The sequence below is a fragment of the Lygodium microphyllum genome, chromosome 25, assembly GCF_053477565.2.
Source record: "Lygodium microphyllum isolate KBCC chromosome 25, Lygodium_microphyllum_v1.1.10, whole genome shotgun sequence".
NCBI lineage: Eukaryota > Viridiplantae > Streptophyta > Polypodiopsida > Schizaeales > Lygodiaceae > Lygodium > Lygodium microphyllum.
The window spans coordinates 70,107,929-70,117,015 of NC_141159.1; positions in this window are offsets into that span (position 1 = coordinate 70,107,929).

Consider the following 9,087-nt stretch of genomic DNA (forward strand, 5'->3'; position numbering starts at 1 on the left):
TGCACATCTTAGAGAGATTCACATTTTTTGAAGAGAGAGAAAAACATATGCATATGAGAAGGCATTCCAAATTCACATCACTTATCTCTAGTGACAAAGTATGGATCTCTAGCTAACTTGGAATATATGGCCGAAAAAAAGACTATTATGATGCCTAGCTAAGTGATTTCTTAGAAATGGACAAAGATAGTTATAATTGTAAATCCTTTTATTAAGAAATAAATACAAGGTCAGTGAGAGAAAAAATACTCCCCCTTGAGGAGACACTTTACAAATCACGTGTGATTGACGGCGTGTTCTTGTAGTTAGTGTTTGATTATTGTTTACATTTGCATCAGGTTTTTAAAGATCTAGTCTTTTGACATTGATAGAAAGCCCCATGGAAGTTATCCACCCATCCACCCCTCTAGAACATGTTTGGTTCTAAGTAACTGCTCTTTTAGACCTATTGACATGCATATTATATGGCTTGAAGGCTCATTTATTTGGATGAAAGCACACACACACACACACACACATATAATGTTTCTCATATGTTTCTCTCTTCAAAAAACATGAATAAGATATTTAGCACACGCGTTTAGTGCTAAATATTAGATGTTTTTGGGGTTTGAAAAAGTGGTAGTTTAGGCCTTTGACATATTATGAATAATGGGATAAAAGTATAAATTTATTCCGAATAGAGGGTTCACATTTGAGACATTGGTGAAAAGAAAGCGCATAATGATTGATAATGACTTAATGTACATTAAGGTAGCCAAATGGGATAACTTGCATAATGTGAAAGGGTTGGTGCACAATTAAAGTATGCAAAATATTCTCTAGTGGAAATAGAATTCTCTCTCTTTCTCTCTCTCACCCCCACCATCCATGAATTTTTGAAATATGTCTTGAAGCTATTCTAGTCTTGAGTCTACTCCTTGCTTTATGTAACTTCTTTGCTAATAACAGGAGTAATCGATAACAATACCTTGCAACTCACTTTTAGTGGAGCTAGTACTACACCCATAGTCTCTTTTGCTAAGTTGCTGGTCATCCGGTTTAAGATTCACTATAGGAGATATGTGAATCATTCAAATGAATCCCTCTTTTTCTTGAATACTGCTAGTTTTTCCCTTGGCATCATGTGACTAGAACCATCCAAATGGTTCTATTTCTCAAATATTAGGTTATTCCCTTACTTTGAGCTATTCCCTTGCTTCTCCTTTTGTTGCAACATGTAGTTAGTACATGCATGGCAAGAAAATCATATGGCACTAGCATCATGCAGTTAGTACATGTGTGGCAAGAAAATCATATCACACTAGTACCATGCATGTTACATATAAGGCTTTAAGAATGCCCAAACTTGTGAAAATTACATGTAGGTTATTGCATGCATGCATTTTTGAGTTGGTTTTATTGCATATAGATTATTGCATGCATGCATTTCTGAGTTGGTTTTATGTCATAATTTTTAGTTATAGGTTATGCCTTGTAGAATTTTTGAGTTGGTTTTACATATAGTTTTTGCATGCATGCATTTCAAAGTTGGTTTTATGTCTTATACGTTATTGCATGCATGCATTTCTAAGTTGGCTTTATGTCTTGTAGAAATTTTGAGTTTTAAATTGATATCCTTGCCATGTGAAATATGCATTTGCTTGCTACAAAAGGAACTTTTGAGTCTCCCAAGGGTAAACCTACCAAGGCAAACAACCTTGTGAAAGAGTCACCCATCAAAAGAGGTCAAATGTAGATATTACTTGCATGTAGCATAAGTGTAGGAAAAAGTAGTGCACCACCACTAAAATTCCTGATATTCAATGCAAGTCCTTCTCACTTTAAAGTGACACACAACCACTAAAAAGAACAATAATATGACTAAGAAGTAGCGGTGCACAATGATGTAGCACCTCTACCACTAACAAATGGCTTACAACCATTTACGTGTGATTTGGTACCACTTGTTCCACTTACAAGTGCTCAATTACATTTAGAAGTGGTTTGCTACAACTAAAAGCTAGTCAATAAAATATCTAGAAGTGGTTTCCCCCTTGTGAGCGGTAATGGACTAGTTCTATGTGTTAGCAAACCACTTGTAAGTGGTAGCAAACAATGCGTAAGTGGTATATGGATCACTTGAAGGTGGCTTGCTACTATTGTAAGTGGCAGAATACCACATAACTAGTAATGGACTATTCAGAAAGTGTGTTGTATGCCTAATAAGTGGTGATGCACAATAAAAGAAGCAAATTAGACCATTGAAAAATAAAGAGATAAAGCTTGAAGAGTATCTTGTAGAGGCTTGGACTAATCTTGATGAGTTATGCAAGTCCATTATCATTTTGACTTTGTCAAAGCAGGTTTACTTTAATGTCATTGAGATTCAAGGTGGTGCTTGGGAGTTATGGGAGAGAATATATAATCTTTATGATAAGCAAAGCCCTACTTTGTAATTGTATTAGCTTAAGAAACTTCGGATCTTGGTATGAAGGAAGGCGTTGCTATGTTTTCTCATTTGAATGAGTTTCATTCCATTTCTAGTTAGCTTACTTTTGTAGGGGATTACCTTTGAGAAGAATTCTAGTGCTATGTTCTTGCTTGTCACTCTCCCTAAGTCTTGGGATACTTTTCGCACTACCATAAGTACTAATGCTCTTGTAGATGGTTTTAAGCTCAAATATGTGGAGGGTGCCTTTCTTATCGAGGAAGTAAATAGAAGAATATTGAGGCATCCCGTGCCTCTTATTCACTCATTGTTAGAGGCGATAATGATGGCATATATGGTAATGATCACTGTGGTAGAGATGCACATTAGGGCAGGACAAAGTCTAGATCTCATGGGTAGGTTGTGGTCTCCCATGGCCCTAAGTTATCTCTTACATGTCATTATTACGGGCAATAGGGTCATATTCGATCATAGTGAAATAAAATATGCTAGAATAAGCAAGGGAAGGGCAATGAAAAAGTGATAGGATAATGCTAATACTTCAAATGATCGTAGCATCACAAAGTCTACTGTCAAGATTGAGGAGACAAATGCATTGGAGTATAATTCTGATGAGTACATTCTGGTGGGTGCTTCACCTGATGTCTAGCTGATTGATACTTAGCCATCTTTCTCTTAGTGTTAATTGCTTGATTCGTGGGCTTCCTTTCGTGTGACCTTGCATCATATTGGTTCTATACCTATTGTCATATGACAAGTTTTGTGAGATTGGGAGATGATCATGTTTGTGATATTTTTGTCATTGTTGATGTTCATTTGCACTTTACTATTGGTACTTCATTTGTGCTAAATGATGTATGCCATGTGCCAGCTTTGATCAAAAGCCTTATCTTTGCAAGATAGTTGGATAATGCTAAGTATCATATTTTTTTTGTGATTTTGCATGGAAAATCACGCATGCCAACCTCATTTTGGTTAGAGGTGCCAAGTCTAGTAGTCTTTATCCCTCGTATCCAACACTACTGATCTTCCACATGTATCTCTTTGGCATTGCTGTCTTGGGCATATGTCCCTCAAAGAAATGAAAGTCTTGACTTGTTTACAATATCACTTGCTCCTTGACTTTTCATGTTTTGATTCATGTGATCATTATTTATATGGTAGGCAGACTTGTAACATGCATAAAAGCCCTAGCACTATGCACACAAGTGAGCCTTTGGCTCTTGTTCATACATATGTTTGTGGTCCCATGCCTTGTCAATCCTTGGGTGGTGCTAAGTATTTCGTTACATTTAATGATTATTTACATAAGACCTATCTTATAAAGTAGAATTTAGAACTTTTATTTACTTTTCAATGCTTTCTTGCTATGCTTGAGAACCAATCTCAGCATAGGCTAAAATGCTAAAGATTTGATAGAATATGTCTCACGTTCCTTCTCTCTCTCTCTCTCTCTCTCTCTCTCAATTAGCAGCTTTTCACTTTCTCCCTCTCCTGCACTCTCTCTCTCTCTCTCTCTCTCTCTCTCTCTCTCTCTCGTGCCCTCACACACACACACACACACACACACACACACACACACACTCTCTCTCTCTCTCTCTCTCTCTCTCTCTCTCTCTCTCTCTCTCTCTCTCTCTCACGAAGACACACACACACACTCTCTCTCTCACACACACACACACACACACACACACACACACACACACACACACACACACTCTCTCTCTCTCTCTCTCTCTCTCTCTCTCTCTCTCTCTCTCTCTCTCTAAATTAGCAACTTCTCTCTATCTCCCCCTCTTAATTTTGCAAGGGTCATCCATCCATTTTTTACAACTCTCTTATTATATCAAGGGTCAAGGGTTTGCATGAGGTAAATTATCTTAAACACTTTTAGTTGTTAATATCAAGACGAAAAGAATATCACATTGTTATCCCACATGCATATATACATTTACGTACCTCTCACTTTTATGTGCATGATTTGATATTATATTCTAATATATCACTTCCATTGTGCACACATAGGCAAAACTACATTGCACATGTTTTCACTACTTTCAATTGAGCATTATTGTGTGGACTTACTTCAAGAGGATAGGGTATCAAATAGTGTGTTACACTCACTGCAGTAATGTGAGATATCTATTGTTTTTCACTTTGTTTGAATAGTTAATATCGAGAAAATAATATTACCTCATTGTTACTCAATCCACTGTGTACACATACATTCACATGCATGCATGTTTCTACACTCCACCCTTTCCTAGATATTTTGCACATGCTTTGTTTACACATCTTGTAGGATTGCAATTGAGCAAATGCCTATACAGAATCTCCTTCACTTGCACATTCCTCTCTCTTTCTCCTCTTCCCTCTTATCCTCATTTTATTACACTTATAAATAAAAAGAATCTAATAATTCTGAAAGTACATATTTATCATGCACATAGAATATCAATCGAGTTCCATTGTTGGGGGTGGAATTGGCGATCCCTAACAAAGTCTAGGACTGAACCACAGAAGCATGCTAGCTCGGTCAAGGTAGGGAAGCATGTGCTCCAAAAGGATTGTGTCTGTGGGGTTTCCCTCAAATGGGGGTGGGTATATAAAGGTGTTGGGTGGGTTCGCATGTATCTTCTCCATGCTATCATCCACAAATATTGTTGTTGTTGGGCTGAAGTGTGGTGGCCAATCAATATCGTCAAAACATTTCATGAAAAGGGGCTTTGTGTAACTCTTTTTGGTAGAAGTTGTCGTGGGAGTTGCTCTACATTTTCCTTGTCCATATTGGAATACAAAGGTTGGTCCTTGCTTTGACGACTTCACACATTCACTTCTAACCAATTGGAGCAGCTCACTTAAGTTGTCTTCCTTCATGGAGCTCCAAATGGCAATGTCAAACAATGTAGATATTTCCTTCAAAAACCTGGTGAGCCCTGGCCACAAAATCACCCAATACTTGCCCACTTCTAGGGGCTTCACTGATAATGATCTCTTTTGATTTGGCCGCCTATGTAGAAGCACCCCATTCATATCGAACACGATTAATTTTCGGGTTGTGGGAGATAGCTGTACATGCACATGTGGAAGGGTGAGCACCCATGTATTGGTATGAAGAAAAAGAGTACTACATTACAATCATATATTATACAACTTTACGTAAATATGTTACCTTTGCTCTTAGATATCTTCCATCTTTAGCAAAGTGATTGGAATTTAGCACTATTAATGCGAAGTCACCACATCCTGCATTGCAATCTAAAATGGTGTCCCCTTCTTTTGTGTATGTTTGCAAGAACAAGCTCCAAAAAGCCCTACCACGTTGCATGCCACCTAAATTATTTGGTAGTCATATAACGTATTAGGAATCTATTAAATGTTTACAAAAAATATCAACAATAGCTTAACAACATTGGATCTCATATTGACCTCTCATTGGGGATCCTGATGTATCTCACACCCACTCATTCGTAGTAATGTCATCTTTTGTGAACTCCGGAGGGATGATTCCATTGTAAGCGATATTTGAACACATGTGAGCTAGAATATATAGCACATAGCACATGTACCTGCATTTAAAGATTGAAATACTAATTTTAGTAATTATACTCACTAAATGAAGCCAACAAGTGTGATACATAAACAATATCTAGCATGAGCATATTATGACTTTAAAACTGTCACCTCTCTACCTCTAATGACACATACATGTGTCTCGCAATGAATAACCTGTGCCGTGCGTAAGGCCTAACACTTTTACCCTGACTCCATCCGTCGATGTCCATCCTCCACAACCTGCTCAATAAGCTCTACCATGGAGTGTGTTGTGGCAAGGAACAGTAACATCCCTACGTCTTTGAGAACATGATAAGCCAAATACATGGCATCGACTGACTCTGCCTCAGTATGGGAGTTCCATGACGAAATTCCATCCCCCAATCCATGCATGACACTATCTTCAGGGAGACGAACCACCATGATATCACATGCTGTGTTTGTGGTTTCTTCCTCAACCTCGACCATCTTGTTTTGGTTGACCTCCTCCAATACCTTTACCAATCGAGAGAATGCCTCACTTGGTTGATCATTTCACAATGCATGTCCGATCTCGAATGGGTTGCAGAGAATACTATGCCACTCCACCTTTGCCATCATAGCGGCATGGGAGACAGCAACTTGCAAGGGATCTTCCATAGGGCTTTCAATGTTGTGGACCTCTAGACATTGACTTCTCGATTAGTAACATATTTTTCTTACTGAATGTTAACGATAGATAATAGTCTTCTTATATTTTGTTTACCTGCATGTGTGGTTGAAACATCTTGCACCATTGTAGCTTCGTGGGAGATGATGTCTTGCAAGTGGAATTGTCTTGCAAGTGGAATTCCACGTGACTTTTAGTATGGCCCTCTATATTATAAATTCATAATTGGCAACATATTTTTTGTTCAAAATGTTATTGTAGATAGTATTATTGAGACACGTTAGTTCACTGGTGTTTGTGGCCTGCACATCCTCTAGCATTATAGGTTGAAAATAAAAAAATGTATCCCTCTCCGTAAAAATACAGACCATTCTTATTGGCATTGTATTGTGGAAAAAAAAACCACGAGTCATGCTTGTTTACTGGTAGCTGCCACATCCCCTAGCACGGCTAGTCCATGTTCTTGCATTCTTTCCTTCCCTACACAAGGACACACATCACTATTAACATCATATAATGATAGAATATTTTAAAGCTCTGACATCATCCAATCATGACATGTGTGGAATTCACGAGCATCGTTTCTTTACCTCTTTGCGCATGCGCCACGTCCGATGTGACCTCAAATCCAAGACACTCAATTCTTCTACCCTCTGCGTGTTAAAAAATATTGTTGATGTTACTTTGGTGGTGAACAAGAATTACGTGCCTTCACATCACGAGTTTTGTACAAAAGCAAGCTTACCATCTTGGTGCTCTATAATACGTATGTCAGTTCCATAAGATGCTTCATTGCTTCTTGTCATTGTTGTGCATCTATCTATAGTGGTGTGTAAGGTAACACTCTCCACCACAAGATCTGGAAGAACTTTTTGTATCCTTCTATCCATGCCAATGTCACGGACCTCCTTGGTGATGCCTTCCATTGCGATCTGCTCTTCAATGGTATCAATGAAGGGGCCTACATGGATTGGTGGCTACGATTCATATTCAAGAAAATATTTTTATTGGAGGGACACGAGATGTCTTGGCTATAGTACTTCAAAACATCAAACCTTTTAGGTGTGGAGAAACTAAATTAATTGGTGATGAGGGCCGATCTTTGCTTGGCCTCTTTTCAATGATATTGGATGTGCGCTTGCTCTTGCGTTTTCTTTTTATAGTAATCGCACTACTAGTATCAGTTTCCTGTGAACCCATCATAGTCTCTTTATTAGGAGACAACAAAGTGCAATATACTCCTAAGAATGTAACTCATTTCACTTACCATGCCTCTGGATCCTTGTGTCTCTTGTTTTTTTTTTCCTTGAGTATTTTTGGTACAAACTTTTCTTATTGGAGCGGTATTCACCTTTTGGATAGTCAAGGAAAATAGGACATCTTCGATATACCTCCTCATCCCATTGTTGCTCTATCTGGTAATCCTCATACATGCACTAATCCTCCTGCACATTTGCCCAGTCCTCACACTCTCCTGGCAAAGTTTGTATAGCCCTCCTCTCCATCTTCCCGTACATGAACCTGACTTGCAAAGTCACCATTATAAATCTTGAATGGATTGGCAAGATAGCACCATAGACATGCTATTAAAGAAGGATATTTTGAACTACCTATACAGAAGCCTCCATGCTACCAACTTCATTGACTTCTGTGACTCTATATCTTTGTCTGGGAAATCATGGAAGACAATGTGAAACATTTTCTCTCTATGCTTTCTCTTTATCTCTTGGGTGTATTGGAAGAACAAATCGTGTTCCACTCGAATGTTATAGTAGTCCTCCAACTCAAAAGCAATCTCTTTTCGTCATCTTGCGACATGGCCCAAAAGGTCTCCTGTCTTACCCAACTTCAAAATGGTGCATTTCCATCTACTTGAATCAAAGATATGTTGTTTAATACCAATTCATCAAACTTATGTTGCACAAAATTTAGATGAACAAGAATAACCTACGTCCATGCATGCCTATCAACGTTCGAATTTTCATGTCAGAACTCTCCATGTCCTTCAATATCCTTTGGCGATCTATCTTGTTTAGCTTTGAGGATGCCAATGTGTATACCCTCTCCTCGTTCAATACACCCCTTGTCTTGGAGCCCCACTCCAAGCATGAGACAGTTCTACATTGACAAAAACATTGTTACTTTGGACAAATGTAGTATAAGTACATATAGATGGTAGGTACAAAGAGGTAGCAACTTACTGATACCACTTCTCTCCAAGACTGGGTTCTGCAACTCTTAGCAAACGTTGAGTTTTCTTGACGAGCTTTTCATTGACACTATAGTATGCCTCACCCCACTTAGTTCTAAACTCAGAGTCGAAGAGTTGTGTCCCTTTTTGTTCGATCGGTCACACTGCTATATCATACTCGTCCTACACTTGGTAATTAGGGACAACATCATTGCATTAGGAAAAAATGCATAAGGAAAAACATTGTTAAGATAACTTGAA